Source organism: Anser brachyrhynchus, assembly GCF_964034855.1.
Source record: "Anser brachyrhynchus genome assembly, chromosome: Z".
NCBI lineage: Eukaryota > Metazoa > Chordata > Aves > Anseriformes > Anatidae > Anser > Anser brachyrhynchus.
Genome location: NC_137697.1, coordinates 45,262,476 through 45,280,593, shown reverse-complemented (window position 1 = coordinate 45,280,593; position 18,118 = coordinate 45,262,476).

Genomic DNA, 18,118 nt, shown 5'->3' with positions numbered 1-18,118 from the left:
TGCTCCTCACTCCAGACCTCGCGTAAACGCTCAGCTGGAGTGCGGGCACTAGCCGGCGGGGTGGGACTCTGCGCCCGCATATGAGCAGCGAGGGCCACGCAGTCACAATCCGTCGCTCCAGGCTCTCACAGTGCGTCGCTCGGAGCCATCACAATGGGCTGTCCTGCCCCGCAGCGCTCGCTCTGGCAGCGCTCTGGCCCCAGCACATGCGTCTGTGTCTAGCACAATGTCACTTACCACTCTGCCCAACAAAATGTTTGCCTTCATCTTGGCGTTGGTGTTATCCACCAGTCACTGCAGCCTTGGCCGTGTCTTCCCAGTGCACCATCAGATCACCCTGGCCATGGCAGACACATCCGGGCCCATAAAGCAAGAGCGTCCATTCCATAAAACCTCGTGCCTGCCTTTGAAGCTGCACGACACAGTCCTCACACTGCTCTTGCTACACTCCAGCACAGCTGGCCAGCCCTCGCGTTGCCCTGGTTCTCCCCACAGCAGGCTAATGGCAGCCCTTGCCTTGCCCTCAGGAATCTCCTTGATTTTGACCCTCTCTGGAGGGAGCAGGGCGTTCCCCTCTGCTTAGCACCCATCAGGCCTCATCTGGGCATCGTGTCCTCTTTGGGGTCCTGGGCGGGAGAGACATCGACAACCTGGAGGAATTCAGGGGAGAGCACTGATGCGGTGGGGCTGGAGCACTCGCCCCGTGAGGAGGGTGTGGGACCGGGACTGGTTCAGCATGGAGCAGAGTACGCTTAGGGGCACAACGTGGAGCCTGTGGGAATGGGATGACTGCAACGGGGACGAGATCTTCCCAGCAGTAGCTGGCAGGAGGAGCGGAGGCAGATCTGGGCCTGGAGAAGTCCAGGCTGGTGATAGGGAAAAACAGAGAAGTCCTCCCAGGGTTCCAAAGGACACTCAAGAAGTCCTGTCAGGCTTAGGAGTGGGTTTTCTAGCAAGGTGGTGTCACCCCTGAGCATGGAGGTTTTCCTGACCCGAGTGGAGCCAGCCCAGAGCACAAGGGTCACAAGCCTGCAAAGGGACACATGCGGAAGTCCAGGGAGGGAAAGCGTCGCCAGTGTGAAATGGAGACAGGGTTTCCAAATGAGCTCATTGCAGCCAAAGCAAGACGCAGAGGCCGTACAGATGCAGAAGGCCCAGCCCCGTTGGGCTCTCTCCTCAGGGCCAGAGCCCCTGCGCGAGCACACTTCCCTTCTCTGTGGGGTTCAGAGCAGGGCTTTCGAGCCCTGTAGGAGCAGAGGGCCAGGTGCCGTGGTGCTTGATTTAGGGAAAGGGCAACATAAAAAGCCATGGTTTCACACTCTTTCTCTCATGAGTCTTTCACACTCATACTGTGGTGCCCAGAACTGCACAGAGTGCTGGAGGTGGGGCTGCACCACCGCAGAGTAGAGCGGGACAATCACTTCCCTTGACCGACAAGTGATGCCGTGCTTGATGCACCCCAGGGTACAGTTGGCCCTCCTGGCTGCCAGGGCACACTGCTGGCTCCTGTTCAACTTGCTATCAACCACAACCCCCAGATCCCTCTCTGCGGGGCTGCTCTCCAGCGTCTCGTCGCCCAGTCTGTACATATAGCCAGGGTTTCCCTGTCCCAGGTGCAGGTCCTGGCACTTGCTCTTGTTAAACTTCATGCGGTTGGTGATCGCCCAGCTCTCCAACCTGTTCAGACCTCTCTGCAAGGCCTTTCCACCCTCAACAGAGTCAACAACTCCTCCACGTTTAGGATCATCAGCAAATGTGCTCAAAACACCTAGTCCTACATCCAAATCGTTTATAAAAACATTGAAGAGAACTGGCCCTAAAATGGAGCCCTGGGGGACCCCACTGGTGACCGGCCAGCAGCCTGATGTGGAACCATTTGCCACACATCTTTGAGCCCTACCCATCAGCCAATTATTCACGCATCGTACGATGGTTTTGTCCCGGTGTATGCTAGATGTTTTGTCCAGTAGGATCCCATGGGAAACTGTGTCAAAAGCTTTACTGAAATCCAAAAAGATCACATCAGCTGGTTTCCCTTGATCGACTAGATGGGTGATCTTATCATAAAAGGAAATCAAATCTGTCGAACAGGACCTACCCCTCGTGAACCCATGCTGCCTGGGACCGGTGACTGCATTGTTCCCCAGGTGCCCTTCAGTAACTCCCAGGATGAACTGCTCCATAATTTTACCAGGCACTGATGTGAGACTGACAGGCCTGTAGTTACCAGGGTCCTCTTTCCTGCCCTTCTTGAAAATTGGTACAACATTTGCCAGCTTCCACTCAACTGGGACCTCTCCAGATTCCCAACACCGTTGAAAAATAATTGAGAGAGGGCCCGCGATGATGTCAGCCAGCTCTCTAAGCACCCTGGGATGAATCCCATCTGGACCCGTGGACTTATACGGATCCAGGTGGAGCAGCAAATCCTGCACACGTTCAGGGTGGGTTGGCAGTTTATCGTTCCCACCGTCATGGTCCTCCAGCTCAGAGCACCGGGGGTCCCAAAGCCCATCATCAGCGTTGAAGACAGAGGCAAAGAAGGCATTAAACGTCTCTGCTTTGCCTGTGTCCTTGTCTGTGAGGTGACCATCCCCAACAAGTAGTGGACCTATGTTTTCTCTGGTCCTCCTTTTTCTATTCATATATTTTTAAAAGCCCTTTTAATGGTCTCCCACAGAGCTGGCCAACTTCAACTGCAGTTGGGCTTTGGCCGCACAAATTTTCTCCCTACAAGTGTGAACAGCATCCCTGTAGTCCTTCCACGTTGCCTGACCCTGCTTCCAGCAGCCATGCACTTTCTTTTTATGCCTAAGCTCCAGAAGAAGATCTGTGGTCATCCAAGCCAGCCTACTGCGCCGCCTGCTTGACTTGCGATGTTTTGGAATTGCCTGATCGTGTGCTTTTAGGAGGCAGGGCTTAAAGACTGACCAGCCCTGATGGACGCCAATGCCTTCAAAAGCAGTTTCCCAGGGGACCTTGCTGACTAGTTCCCTGAGCAGCCTGAAGTCTGCTCTCCCCATATGCAGGGCTGAAGTTTTGGTGGCAGTTTTCCTCCTGTCACCAAAAATTTTAAACCCAACCACTTCATGGTCACTATGACCAAGACGGCCACCAGTTGCCACACCCCGCACAAGACCCTCTCTGGTCTCCAGCAACAATCTAGGAGGGCACCTTTCCTAGTTGCCTCCCTTAGCACCTGCACCAAGAAGTTATCATAGAGGTGCTTTAGGAACCTCCTGGACATGCTTGGGCCGGCCATGTGGTAATGCCAGTCGACGTCTGGCAAGTTGAAGTCCCCCATTAGGACAAGGGCAGCTGATCTCGAGGTATTTCTTAGTTCCTCAAGGAATAATTCTTCGGCGTTGTTGTCCTGGCCGGGTGGTCTGTAATAGACTCCCACGACGACATCCCCTTTAATTGTTTGTCCCTTTATCCTTACCCGGAGGCTCTCAACTTTGCCATCACCAACGGCAAGCTGCACACAGTCCAGCCCCTCCTTTATGTACAGCGCCACCCCACCGCCTCGCCTGCCCTGCCTGTCCCTCCTGAGGAGCCTGTAACCATCCATTGCAACACACCAGTCACAGGACTCATCCCAACAGGTTTCGCGTATGCCGATGATGTCGTAGCTGTGGGACTGGGCCAAGACTTCTAGCTCATCCACTTTATCCCTCATACTGCGTGCGTTTCTGTAGAAGCACTTCAAATGTGCTTCATTGGACGCAGCACCTCGTGGAGCAGACCGAAGGACCTCACTAGCCCACGGTCCCTCTGATTCTAGCGCACCATCCCTTAGCTTATCACCGGCGTGCCTGGTTTTATCCCTTTCCACCTTCAACTCTAGTTTAAAGCCCTATCTATCAGCCCCACTAACTCCTGGGCAAAAATCCTTTTCCCCCTCTGAGAGAGGTGCATCCCATCTGGTGCCAGCAGGCCGGGTGTCACGGAGACCTTCCCATGATCAACAAGCCGAAAGTTCTGCCGGTGGCACCAGTCTCAAAGTCACGTTTTGATGAGCCAAGTCTGCCTGTCAACATTGATCGTAGGATCGTAGAATCATAGAATATCCCAAGTTGGAAGGGACCCATAAGGATCATCGAGTCTAGCTCCTTGCACCACACAGGTCTACCCAAAAATTCAGACCATATGACTAAGAGCACAGTCCAAATGCTTCTTAAACTCCAACAGCCTTGGTGATCCCTCCTATCGGAAGGACAGAGGCAAACACGACTTGTGCCCCTGATCCTTCAACCAGTCACCCCAAAGTCCTGAAGTCCCTTTTGATTGCTCTTGGACTTCTCCTTCCTACGTCATCATTACCAGCCTGAAAAACCAGTAGAGGGTAGTAGTCAGAGGGCCATAGCAGGCGAGTGACGTTCCTGGCAATGTCTCTTAGCCGAGCCCCAGGGAAGCAGCAGACTTCCCCGTGGGTTGGGTCCAGACGGCAAATCTCTGTCCCTTTCAGAAGGGAGTCCCCCGTGACAATAACCATTCCTTCTTTCGTGATAGAAGATTGCTGTGTTTTAACCCGGCTGGCAGCTAAATACCACACAGCCGTTCGCTCACCCTCCCCCTTCCCTCTCTGGGATGGGGGAGAGAAACGGGAAAGTGAAGCCGGTGAGTTGAGATAAAGACAGTTTATTAAGACAGGAATATAATAATAACAATAATAATAATAATAGTGATAATGATAATAGTATTAATAATAATAATGTGTAAGAAAACAAGTGATGCACAACGCAATTGCTCACCACCCGCTGACCGATGCCCAGCCTATCCCCGAGCAGCCGGCCCCCCACCCCGGCCAGCCACCCCTATATATTGTTTAGCATGACGTCAGATGGTATGGAATACCCCTTTGGCCAGTTTGGGTCAGCTGTCCTGGGTCTGTCCCCTCCCAGCTCCTGCTGCACCCCCAGCCTGCTCGCTGACAGGACAGAGCAAGAAGCCGAAAAGTCCTTGGCCTGGTGTAAACACTGCTCTGCAACAATTAAAACATCAGCATGTTATCAGCGCTCTTCTCACCCTAATCCAAAACATAGCACCCTACCAGCTACTAGGAGGGAAAATTAACTCTGTCCTAACTGGAACCAGGACAAAGATGTAGTGACGCGGGGGGTAGGCTGCCTTATCTTTGGCACCCCTTCCAACCGGGATGGGCTTTCATCTACATCGTTGTTTTGACTGTCAAGTTCTAGAGCCTCATACCTCCTACGGAAGGGTAGTCGGGAAGGTGAGGTGGGCAGGGAGAGGGCTCACCTACCACCCCGAGCAAAAACCTGCTTCCATTCCCCCCCCCTTGACCTAGGTCCCCTCCTACTGTCTGGTGGGATGGGGGAAACTTTGTCTTTTGTGTAGTGGCTGCCTGGTGGGATGGGGGAACCTTTGTTTCTTGTGTGGTGGCTGGCTCGTGAGTCTGTCTCAGGGTGGGTAGAGTATGCTTCCACCAGTCAATTTCCCTCTCTGACTCCCTGATGCTCCTCAGCATCACCTCCTCCCAAAGCTCTGCCACCAAGCTGAGCAATTCTTCAACCTGGGCACACCTCCCACAGGCATACCCACCGCTGCTGCTGTCAGACACTGACAGAAGACTCGGGCACACCCTGCACCCAAGACCTGGATGGCCGCGTGTTTCCCCAAGACCTACGTCTGGGTAGCCACGTTGGTAGCTGTGGCTGGAGAGGCCACAAGAGAAGTAGAGGCCATGGCTTTCTGCTGGGTGGATACCATGGCTGGGCTCTTCACGAGCAGGATACAACCACTGATGAAAAAGACCGTTAGAAAAGACCGTTAGATGGGGATTCCACCACTTCCCTGGGCAGCCCGTTCCAAGGCTTGAGAACCCTGTCCATGAAGAAATTCTTCCTAACAGGCAAGCCTGGTGCAACTTGAGCTGCACCCTACGCATTGCACACTGGCTCAGCTTTGGCCATCAGCGGGTCCCTTTTGGGGGAGCCAGCTGCGTCCCACTTCTGACAGAAGCCGTCCCTGCCGCTCCCCTTCATGGCCTTGCCATGTCAACCCAATACACTTCCCTGCTCAGCATTGCTCTGCCCGGTGCCGGTTGCTGAGGGTTTTATTTGTTTATTTTTTTGGAGGGGTAAACGCTTTACAAGGGAGGGCAGTGATAGGAGAAGGGGTGACGGTTCTACGCTAAAAGGGGGTAGATTTAGATCAGACTTGAGGAAGAAATTCTTTGCTCAGAGGGTGGTGAAGCACTGCCATGGGTTGCTCAGAGAAGCTGTGGATTCCCCTTCCCTGGAAGCGGACAAGACCAGGTTGGATGGAGCTTTGGGCCTCCTGACATAGTGGAAACTGTTCATGCCCATGGCGGGGCATGGTGGGAGGGGCGGTGTGACTGGATGGTCGTGAGGGTCCCTTCCAACCCAAACCATTCTGTGATTCTATGGTTCCAAGGTGGTGTCCAGCAGGACCCCAGCCCCTTCCCAGCAAAGCACTTATCCCCAGCTGGACAGCTCCCAGCAAGTGCTGCTTCCTGGGGTCGTTCCTGCTCAGGTGCAGGACTTTGCCCTTCACCTCGTTGAACTTCTTGGGGTTCCTGCCTTGGCCGGACACAGCGTAGCTGCAGATGTGCAGGCCTGGAAATGGGTAGCAGGTGTTTTTGGGGAAGCAACTCAATAGTGCCTTGTACGTGGGGAAAAAGCACGCCAGCGCCAACACCCCAGCTGGCCCTGCAAAGGGCTGCATCGACGTACCCTTCTCCCACCTGTCTGAACCCATTGGCCTTCGGGTCCAGCGGACACACGAGGAAGCGGTGGGAGTATCAGGAGGAAAAGGGGGAGAAAGCAGCGAGGGTAGGGACAGGGACACCAAGTGTGTTGTTACAAATACTCAGACATTTTCTGAGTACACATGCGGATGTCCAGGGAGGGAAAGCGTCGCCAGTGTGAAATGGAGACAGGGTTTCCAAATGAGCTCATTGCAGCCAAAGCAAGACGCAGAGGCCGTACAGATGCAGAAGGCCCAGAGCCCCTGCGCGAGCACACGTCCCCTCTCTGTGGGGTTCAGAGCAGGGCTTTCGAGCCCTGTAGGAGCAGAGGGCCAGGTGCTGTCGTGCTTGATTTAGGGAAAGGGCAACATAAAAAGCCATGGTACCAGCAGTGGTGGGATATGAGTGAGCAGAAAGAGGTCCAGCTTGAGCAAGCCACCCAACTCAGAGGCGCTCAACTCACTACCAAGAAGCTGATGAGTCAATAGCACCAGGCCCCATGGTGCTTAAGAAAGGGAAAAGGTCCCCTGCAAGGTTAAAGGGCTCAGCTCCTTCTGCTCTGGATCAAAATGCACCCAGAAAGCTCTGGTCCAGGCCCCACGAGGGACAAATGGTGGTATAGAGGCTATGCAAGAGCAGGCAGAGAAGCCCCACGGTGCTCTGCAGAGGACAAAGAGGCTCTGCAAGAGCAGTGGGCAAGGACAGCTGACCCAAATTGGCAAGAGGGATATCCCATACCAAACTGGGATACCAATACAGACGATACGAAATTGGGTGGAACTGTTGACTCCACCGAGGGTGCTGAGGCCCTGAAGAGAGACCTAGACAGGTTGGAGAGCTGGGCAGTCACCAACAATCTGAAGTTTAACAAGTGCCCGATTCTGCACCTGGGAAGGGGCAGCCCTGGCTATACGTACAGCCTGGGGGATGAGATGCTGGAGATCAGCCCTGCAGAAAGTGATCGGGAGCTCTGGTCAGCAGCGAGCCAAACATGAGCCAGCAGTGTGCCTTGGCAGCCAGGAGGGCCATCCGTATCCTGAGGTCTATCAGGCACCTAGCCAGTCGAGGTGTAGTGGGTTTATGTGGCAAGGTTTTGGTAGCGGAGGACTGCAATTGTGCCCTCTGTAAGAAGAGTCCAGCAGCTGCCCCATGTTAGATTAGGGCCAGTTTCAGCCAGATCCAAAGGGACCCACTGCTGCCCAGAACCGAGCCAGTAAGCGATGTCTTTTGCGCCTTTCTGAGAGCAGATTTAAGAAAAGGAAAAAGCAAGCAAGCAAACAAACAAAAGAAAACAAAACAAAACAAATCTACTGCACAACAGCAAGTGGTAGAGTGAGGAGTGAGAAGCAGCACTGCAATCCCCCAGGACAGTGCAGAAGGAGGGGAGGAGGTGCTCCAGGCACGCAGCAGCAGTTCCCCTGCGGCCTGTGGAGAGGCCCCTGGTGGAGCAGGCTGTCCCCCTGCAGCCCACGGGTCCCACGGCGGGGCACATCTCTACGCTGCCCCATCTCAATCCTTATGATGATCTGGCAGGGAAGAAGACTGGTGTGGCTGAACAGGGAACTTTTGCTGAGTCTCCGGGAGAAAGAGAGTCTATATCCAGTGGAAGAAGGGACAGGCCACTCGGGGAGAGTACAAGGAATTTGCTAGCATATGCAGAGAGAAAATCAGAAAGGCTACAGTCAAACATGAGCTCAACCTGGCCACTATGGTAAATGATAACAAAAAATGTTTTTCCAGGTATATTAACAGTATGAGGAGGGCCAAGGAGAATCTCCATCCTTTATTGGACTCAGGGGGAAACATGACTACTGAGGATAAGGAAAAGGCTGAGGTTCTTAATGCCTTCTTTACGTATGTCTTTCCTAGTCAGACCACTTGTCCTTGGGGTACTCAGCCTCCCAAGATGGAAGTCTGGGTTGGGGAGCAGAAGAAACCTCTCACAGTTCTGGTGGGAAGAGTTGGAGACCTGCAGCTCCACCTGGACTGTCACAAGCCCATGGGGCCAGATGGGATCCACCCGAGGGTGCTGAGGGAGCCAGTGGATGTGATTGCTGAGCCGCTTTCCAGCATCTCTCAGCCGTCATTTTCATCCGCAGAAGTCCCAGATGACTTGAGGCTTGCTAATGTGATGCCCATCTCTAAGAAGCGTCGTAAGGAGGACCTGGGGAACTACAGGCCTGTCAGCCTGACCTCGGTGCCAGGAAAGGTGATGGAACAGGTTGTCTTGAAGGCAATCGTACAGCATGTGCAAAACAACTGGAGAATCAGGCCCAGTCAGCATGGGATCATGAAAGTCAAGTCCTGCCTGAACAACCTCACCTCCTCTTATGACGGGGTGACCTGCCTAGTGCATGAGGGAAAGGCTGTTGACATAGTCTACCTAGATTTCAGCAAAGCCTTTGATATGGTTTCCCACAGTATTCTAGTGGAGAAGCTGGCAGCCCGTGGCTTGGACAGATACACTCTTTGCTGGGTTAAAAACTGGCTTGACGTCTGGGCCCAGCGAGTGGTGGTGAATGGAGATCCAGCTGGAGACTGGTCACCAGTGGTGTTCCCCAGGGGTCAGTGCTGGGGCCCATCCTGTTTAATACCTTTATTGATGATTTGGATGAGGGAATTGAGTGCTTCCTCAGTAAGTTTGCAGATGACACCGAGTTGGGGGAAAGTGTCGATCTGCCGAGGGGTAGGAAGGCCCTGCAGAGGGACCTGGACAGGTTGGATTGGTGGGCAGAGGCCAGTGGGATGAGGTTCAGCACAGCTAAGTGCCAGGTCCTGCACTTCAGCCAACAAGGCTATGCAACACTACAGGCTTGGGACAGAGTGGCTGGAAAGCTGTGCAAAGGAAAAGGATTTCAGGGTGTTGATTGACGCTCACCTGAACATGAGCCAGCAGTGTGGCCAGGTGGCCAAGAAGGCCAGCGGCATCCTGGCTTTTATCAGGAATAGTGTAGCCAGCAGGGCTAGTGAGGTGATCATCCCCCTGTACTCTGCTCTGGTGAGTCTGCACCTCGTGTACTGTTCTCAGTTTTGGGCCCCTCAGTACAAGAAAGACATTGAGGCCCTGGAACATGTCCAGAGAAAGGCTATGAAGCTTGTGAAAGTCCTGGAACACAAGTCCTATGAGGAGGGGCAGAGGGAACTGCGGTTGTTTAGTCTGGAGAAGAGGAAGCTCAGGGGAGACCTCATTGCTCTCTACAGCTACCTGAAAGGAAGGTGTGGGGAGCTGGGGGTTGGCCTCTTCTCACAGGTAACTGGTGATAGGACTAGAGGGAATAGCCAGCGGAGTTTCAGGATGGAAATTAGGAGATATTTCTTCTCCCGTAGAGTAGTCAGGCCTTGGGTTGGGTTACCCAGGAAAGTGGTGGAGTCACTGTCCCTGGAGGTGTTTAAGGACGGGTGGATGTGGTACAGAGACATGATTTATTGGGTGATATTGGTGGTAGAGGCGTGGTTGTACCACATGATCTAGAGGTCTTTTCCAACCTTAATGATTCTATGATTTTCAGCCCTGCATGTGGTGAGGAACAGCCCCAGGCATGAGGAGATGCTGGGGGCCACCCACATGAAAATCAGCTTGGCAGAAAATGACTTGGAGGTCCTGCTAGACACAAAGTTGAACATGAACCAGCAATGTGCTGCTAAGAATGCTAATGGTATTTTTGGCTGTATGAGGCAAAGTTTCGCCAGTAGATCAAGAGGGGTGATCCTTCTATTCAGAATTGATGAGGCCACACCTGGAGTATTGTTTTCAGTTCTGGACCTCCCAGTACAAGAGAGACCTGACCAAACTGGAAAGAGTCCAAGGTAAGGCCACCAAGATGATGAAGGGACTGGAGTGTTTCTCCTGTAAGGAAAGGCTGATGCAGCAGGGACTTTTTATCCCAGGGAAGAGGAAGTTCACAGAAGGTCTTATCAATGCACTTGACCTTAAAGCAAACTCTACTGAACTTTTGGACCTTATAGATTGTGATTTCTGTAATTCTACAAGCATCACCAGTTATTAAATGAAGGAGACAATAGGTTTACTTCCAACAATGGGTATAAACGTGGTAAAGCATATCTGATTGATTATGTCAGTGATTGTGTGCTATTCATGGCTTTATTGCTCCAACAGACATTACTAGCTTGGCTGCATAAGCTGGAAATAGCTTCCTTCTATTGCCTTGACTGTTTCACACATCAGAAATTGGTCTACAGTCTAGCACAGAAACATAAAAAATCAGTGAAATTAAAAGATGCTCCTCTTCTGAAAATGAATACATATCTTTTAACATCTTATGTGGGAATACTGAACTTGAATTAAACTGAACTCATACTTTTGCATTAAAAAGATTTCAGAGACTAGATAACCAATCAGCCTGAAGTTCTGGCAACTTTTCTTACTCCCTCCCACTCCCTTCCCCCTCCCCCCCCCCCAACCTTGCATTATAAATAGTTTTTGTACAAGTATAAGCATTGGTACAAAGACTCTTTTGGGAAAGGTTGTAGCTCTGTTGCCCTGCAACAGAAGTGTACTTCACTAATGTGAATGCTTTGGAACAGTAGCATCATTTAGAAAAGAGAAAGTTTACTGCACATAGATATTCTTTAAATACGCTGTTTGATTTTTAAGTGGAAATATGTGATTTTGGTCTGAGACAAATAAAAGGAACAGAAACATTAAATATTTTTTCTAAAGATAAAAGAACACCTGTAGCATTGTTAACTGAGGTGATGCTTAGCTGTTAGATGACCTGTTCAGATTATTCTTTCTATCACTGCGTACCACTTAGAGGAGATAAATGCAATATCATATTGAAATATATATCTTTGTTTGTTGTCTGTGCTAGGCTTGACCATATTCTGGAGCAGTATGAAGAAACCCCTTTCTGGCTTCTGCCACCAGCCTCTGTGCACTACTATGAGCTGTTGTAAACTAGCAGAAAATTTGTATTGTATTGTGTGATCTGAACTGCTCATTTATCTTCTTCCAGTTAGTCAATAGCAGAGAGACAGTGAGAAGATATGGGGGCACACTTGGGCAGAGCATTCCATGGGGAAGGGGAGGGGGAGGGCAAAGTAGAAGTCTCCTTGACTGGTGTCACCTCTGATTGGAGTATAGTACCGCCCTTGGGCATTATCATTTCTGTATACTGGAATGTTACAGAGCAAAATCTTATCTTAAAAAAGAAAATGTATTGCTATTACGTTGCTGGAGTGTTTTTTAAATAGAATGTATCTCTATCTCTGTCTGTAAGACTGAAGATGCTGTTACAGCTGCTCTTTTTACCAGTGAGTAAAGTCTGAGATTTACTGAGAAGCACACAAGGCAATGAATTTCATTCTGAGGTTTCAGAGCAAAATAAAATAACTAATTCCAAGTTTTGGTGGTGGTGTGGGGTTGTGTGTGGGGAAGTATATTTGTAGCAGTGTAGAGGTCTGATACGGTATTAGCAAATAGGGAATCAGGATTCAAGGCATTCACACTCATTAGAGATGTTAAGATTGGAGGAAGCCTAGGCTGCAATGACCACACCCTGGCTGAGTTTGTGATCTCGATGGATGTGGACCTGGCTAAGAGCAAAGTCAGGACCCTGAACTTCAGAAGAGCCAACTGACAGCTGTTCAAAGAATTAGTGGATGAGATCCCATGGGACACGTTCCTCAGGGACAGAGGGTCTGATCAGAGCTGGCAACTCTTTAAGTATATTTTCTTTGGAGTGTAAGAGATCTCTATTCCCATATGTGATAAATCAAGCAGGGAAGGTAGAAAACCAGCATAGTTGAATAAGGATCTGCTGGTCAAACTTAGGTAAAAGAAGAAAAGTCACAGATGGTGGAAACAAGGCCATTGTGCCCTGGGAAGAATACAAAAATGCTGTCTTGATGTGCAGGGATTGGATCAGAGAAGCTGAGGCACTGACAGAAATAAACTTGGCAAGGGATGCAAAGAATAACAAGAAGGGGTTCTACAGGTACATTGACCACAAAAGAAAGACTAGGGAGAGTGTAGTGCCTCTGGCAAATGAAGACAGAGAATGTGTCTGATGACATGCATCCCAGGGTCCCGATGGAACTGGCTGATATAGTTGCCAAGCCTCTCTCCATCCTATTTGAAAGGTCTGGGCAGTCAGGTGAAGTTCCTGGTGACTGGAAAAAGGGAAACATCATTCTCATTTTTAAAAAGGGTAGAAAAGAAGACAAGGGGAACTACAGACCAGTGAGACTCAGCTCTGTGCCTGGCAAGATCATGGAACAAATCCTCCTGGAGGCAATGTTAAGGCACATGCAGGACAAGGAGGACAGCCAGCACGGCTTCACCAAGGGTAAATCATGCCTGACCAATCTGGTGGCCTTCTACGACGGAGTCACTGCATCAGCCAACAAGGGAAGAGTGACTGATGTCATCTACCTGGACTTCTGTAAGGTCTTCAACATGGTCCCACATGACATCCTGATCTCCAAATTGGAGAGAGACGGAATTGAAGAGTGGACTATTTGGTGGATAAGGAATTGACTCAATGGCCGCACCCAGAGGGTAGTGGTCAATTGTTCTACGTCCAGGTGGAGACCGGTAACAAGCAGTGTCCCTCAGCGGTCTGTCTTGGGCCTGTTTCTTTTCAGTATCTTCATCAATGACATAGACCATGGGATTGAGCACACCCTCAGCAAATTTGCAAAAGACACCAAACTGAGTGGTGCAGTTGATACCAAAGAAGGAAGAGATGCCGTCCAAAAGAACCTGGACAGGCTGGAGAAGTTGGCCCATGTGAACTGCATGAGGTTCAACAAGGCCAAGTGCAAGGTGCTGCACATGGATCATGGCAACGCCAGACAAGAGCACAGACTGGGAGAAGAACTCATTGAGAGCAGCCCTGTGGAGAAGGACTTGGGGGTTCTGGTGGATGAAACGCTCAACCTGAGCCAGCCATGCGTGCTTGCAGCCCAGAAGGCCAACTGCATCCTGGGCTGTACCAAAATAGGTGTGACCAGCAGGTCGACGAAGGTCCCCCTCTGCTCTGTCCTTGTGAGGCCCCACCTGGAGTGCTGCGTTCAGGTCTGGGGCCCCCAGCACAAGAAGGACATTGGTCTGATAGAGTGAGTCCAGAGGAGGACTACAAAGATTATCAGAGGGCTGGAGCACCTCTCCTATGAAGAAAGGCTGAGAGAGGTGGGGATGTTCAGCCTGGAGAAGAGAAGGTTCCAGGGAGACTTCATTGCAGCCTTTCAATACTTAAAGAGGTCTTATAAAAAAGACGGGACTGTTTACTTGTGTAGATAATGATAGGAGAAGGGGGAATGGTCTTAAACTAAAAGAGGGAAGATTTAGACTAGACACTAGGAGGAAATTCTTCACTGTAAAGGTGGTGAGGCACTTGCACAAGTTGCCCAAAGAAGCTGTGGATGCCCCATTCCTGAAGTGTTCAAGGTGAGGTTGGATGGGGCCTTGGCCAACCTGATCTAGTGGGTGGCATCCCTGCCTATGGCAGAGGGCTTGGAGTCAGATGATCTTTAAGGTCCCTTCCAACCCAAGCTATTCTGTGATTCTATGATACATATTTGGTCTGTTTTAAGCTCTATCAGTCAGCCAGTCTGAGCCTCTGTTTACTAATGTGTGTGAGATATATAAGAATCTCAAGATTATCTGAATTAATGCTTGCAAGAAGCTGAGAGGTTTTTGATAAGCAGTGTTATAAAAGAGTGAAGAAATATTTTTAAGAACTCTACTTAAGTTACTTCTGTTTGTCATTTTACTGGCAGTAGGATAAGCAGTCCTGGATTTTCCTATTACATTACCTTAATAACACAGCATGGCAACATTATTATTTTTCTAAGGAGGATCATTGCAATGTAAAGATAATTTTTCTGTATATAGAAAACACCTCCAAAAAGCCAATACTGTAAGTTATATCTTATTTCTGTTTATTTTGTTTTGTTGGGATGATTGTACAAGACTGCTTGTGTCTGCTGTACATGTTTCATTGGGCTTGGAATGTTAAGTAGTTGTCTGCTGGCAGTACTATATATTTATTTTTTTTTTTACCTGCCAGTGTCCTTGGGTGTAGCCAAGGTGACCAATGTAAAATGAATAAAATCTGGTTTTGAAGTTAAACATAGAATGTCTATTATTTCTTACACAGCAGAAAACTTAGGAATTCCAACAATGAAAGTCTTTATTTTTTGGCCTGTGTCTTCAAATAGTAGACAGTTCCATTATTACACTTAAGTTTTTGACATTTTTTATCTTACAGATTCATTTGAAAACCTGTAATGATACATCCCCAAGTCTACAACAAAAAGAAATTGAGAGCTTTGTTAAAAGAAAGAATTGTTGATTAGAATATTATGTTAAAAAATCATCATTGATTTTTTAACTGTTCCATTCTATTTCAATGTCACATGCCACAGAAGGATTACCTCTGCTACTCATGCCCAGAAATAGGCCCACAATACTATACAATACAATACAATGCTGTAAAATGATAAGGAATGGTAAAAAAATATTGTTTGTCTTGAAATGCAGCATGGATTTAAAGACCCTGACAATTCAAAAAACATTCTTGCATGTTCTCTTCTGTATATTTTTTCTTACTCCTTTCTCCTTCCTTGTTCAACTTATTGCTTTGCCTTTTTATCCTTGCTATCTTTCTATTTTTCCACACTCATTTCCTTGCTTTCTTTACTTTTGTTCTCTTGTTTTCCCATCACCATTCCCCACAGCCTCTAACATTCAAGTTTATGGCCAGCTGATGATCATTTCAACTTTTACTTCTGAAGGCCAAAGCACAAATAGGAGGAGACAGACTGATCTCAGTGACCCCCTTCTTTCACTTTTTCTCTTGACTGTTTTTACAGTTTCTAAAAAAGTAACACTTCCCCTATCACGAAAAAACAGAGTATAAATGAACCACTCAGGGAAGGCAGCAGCATTACTCTGCTTTCCTGGGCCATTGAGGTTACGGGATGAGAAAAACACTTTGGACTGCGAGTCACACCATTTCTCTTCTTTGTACCTCATTTTCTGAGAAAGAATACGTCAACTTGAAATCATGATAGTGTGAAATTATAGACACAATCTGGACTGTGATTGCAGGTTTTGTGTTCTAATGAAACATGTTGCTGTGTTGCTGTTGAGTCAGTCAAGTTATTTATTTCCACGTGCAATTATTTTCAGATCAAATAATTTTGGTTGATAAATTATTGGTGATAAATAGAAGTGGTCCCAGTCTAGAAAATATTGGGTAGGTGTATTTGTAGATAACACTTCTTGTGCTGTATTTATACATGCATATTTTATGCCTATGTAATTCTTTTTCTCAGTACACAGTGTTCAGCACCTTTCCTCTTCTGGATCTCTACTCTTCCTGTTGCTGCTTTACTACTACCCAGTGTCTCTTAGGCGTGTTGTGTTACATTATGAGTGTGCTCAAAGGCTTTGAGATATTGGTATGGCCAATGACAATCCCCCTGTGATTTCTAATTGCTATCTAGAATCCAGACGTTCCACAAAATAAATTAAAAGTTTTTCATACTAAAAAAAAAAAAAAAAAGGAAAAAAAAAGTATCACAGACACCATCATACAATTTATTTTTTCTGGGCAGTCAAAGAGTGAGAATGGCTATTTTCAAGAGGTACATCTGTGGAGAAATAATCACACTTACGTAGAAATTAATGTGGACCACATATGGACACTCCACCTGGAATGTTTTGAAACAGCCTTGTTGGTTGAACTGAAGGACATTACTGATACCAGGAGAGTGTAGACACGAGAAGTCTCATTCTTTGTCTAATCCTCAGAATTATTAATACTGTTTAGCTCTCATTAACAAGTCAGGCATTTTTATCATCTAGCAGTATTCAAGATATATAGCTTTCTTCTACAATTCAGAACAGGAATTACATCTTCATTGCTTCTACAGCAAAAGACTGCAGCTCACCATGAGCTTCTGGCTGGCAATCTGGATGCACTGCCTAGAACATCCCCGAGCATGCAGCATTGAGTGGTTTTCATCTCACACCACCTTTCACTGTCTGAAAGCTAAACATCCAATCTAGGTCGTGTTTAGTCAGCAGTGATAGACAAACACCTTTAGAGGCCGATTCACCACATCCCAAGAGTAGTGTCTTACCATAGCTAAGTTGAATTTCCCTTTGCAATGATGACTAGCTTAACCCGATGTTTAACTTTCAGTGATGACTGTATTTTCTTATAATGTTTGATCTTCTACAGGTACATAATTTTTAAAGCAACACATGAACTGTCAAATGAGTTTGAGCATATCCCCTGAACAGTGTTACAAACTTTGTCTGATTAAGGAGGTCAGATTAGGATGGCTGAAATGAAAACACGATATTGTTCTACACTTGCAATTACTGAGAATAATATTCTAAATAACCATAAAACAGTGTAGGCTTTAAGACTGAGAAGTGGGAACTAGCTTCTAAAGCAAATAATGCTGTCTCTGTCCCTAATCTGTACATGTCACAGACCTCTAAAATGGACACTGATTCTTAACCTGATAGTAAGATGTAGACTTTCTGAAGATTTCAGTTGGAAGCGATACAAAGAAAGAGAGAGTGAGAGAGAGAGAGAGAGAGAGGAACTTCTCAAAGAAGATGCAGTTTTCCAGTAAAAGATCTCTGCATCACTTGTTGCTAAGTTTGTTAATTTTCAACTTGGTGTGTGCATTTCCATGACAACTGTGCTAAAGAGGAAGTTGTCTTCAAATGGGCACTTAGGGCCATATTCTTACAGCACAGTTCTTTCTGCAATTTCCCTTAAAGAAAATGATACAACTCACAGAAGAATGTGGTTCTCACTGCAAAAAAGGATGAGGAATATAAAGCACTTTTCTCACTATTTCATGTGCATATGCATACGTTATATTTGAACAAATGATTAAGAGAAACAGAGAAGATGTCCTCCAATTTATAAGAGATGTCAAGGAGTAGCACAGCACTGGCATAACTTTGTTTGATATGTTGACTAGGATCTGAGAATGAATATATACAAATATCCCTTTCTGACACCAAAAGTGGAGGAGCAGTGATTTGTAACTCAATTACAAATTTACCATTATTTGGAATGACTGTTGTGTTTTAAAACACTGCTAAGTTTTTAGGCACACATATTGAGAACAAACAAACTGATACATTCTCCCACGAAGGGCAATGAAGGTGAATTTAAGCAACAACCTCAGAAAAGAGAATAGTGATCTTTTTCACTTGGGTAGACAAGCTCCTTTTGCAGACAAATCCCACTTTGTTCTGGCTTGTCTTAAAAAGTCTAATCAGGACTTTTAATCTGTTTCAACTTGGAAATAAACTTTTTTATTTTTATTTTTTAATATTTGTCATCTTAATGTTAATTTTTTTTTTAATCACTTAGACTTGAGATCTGA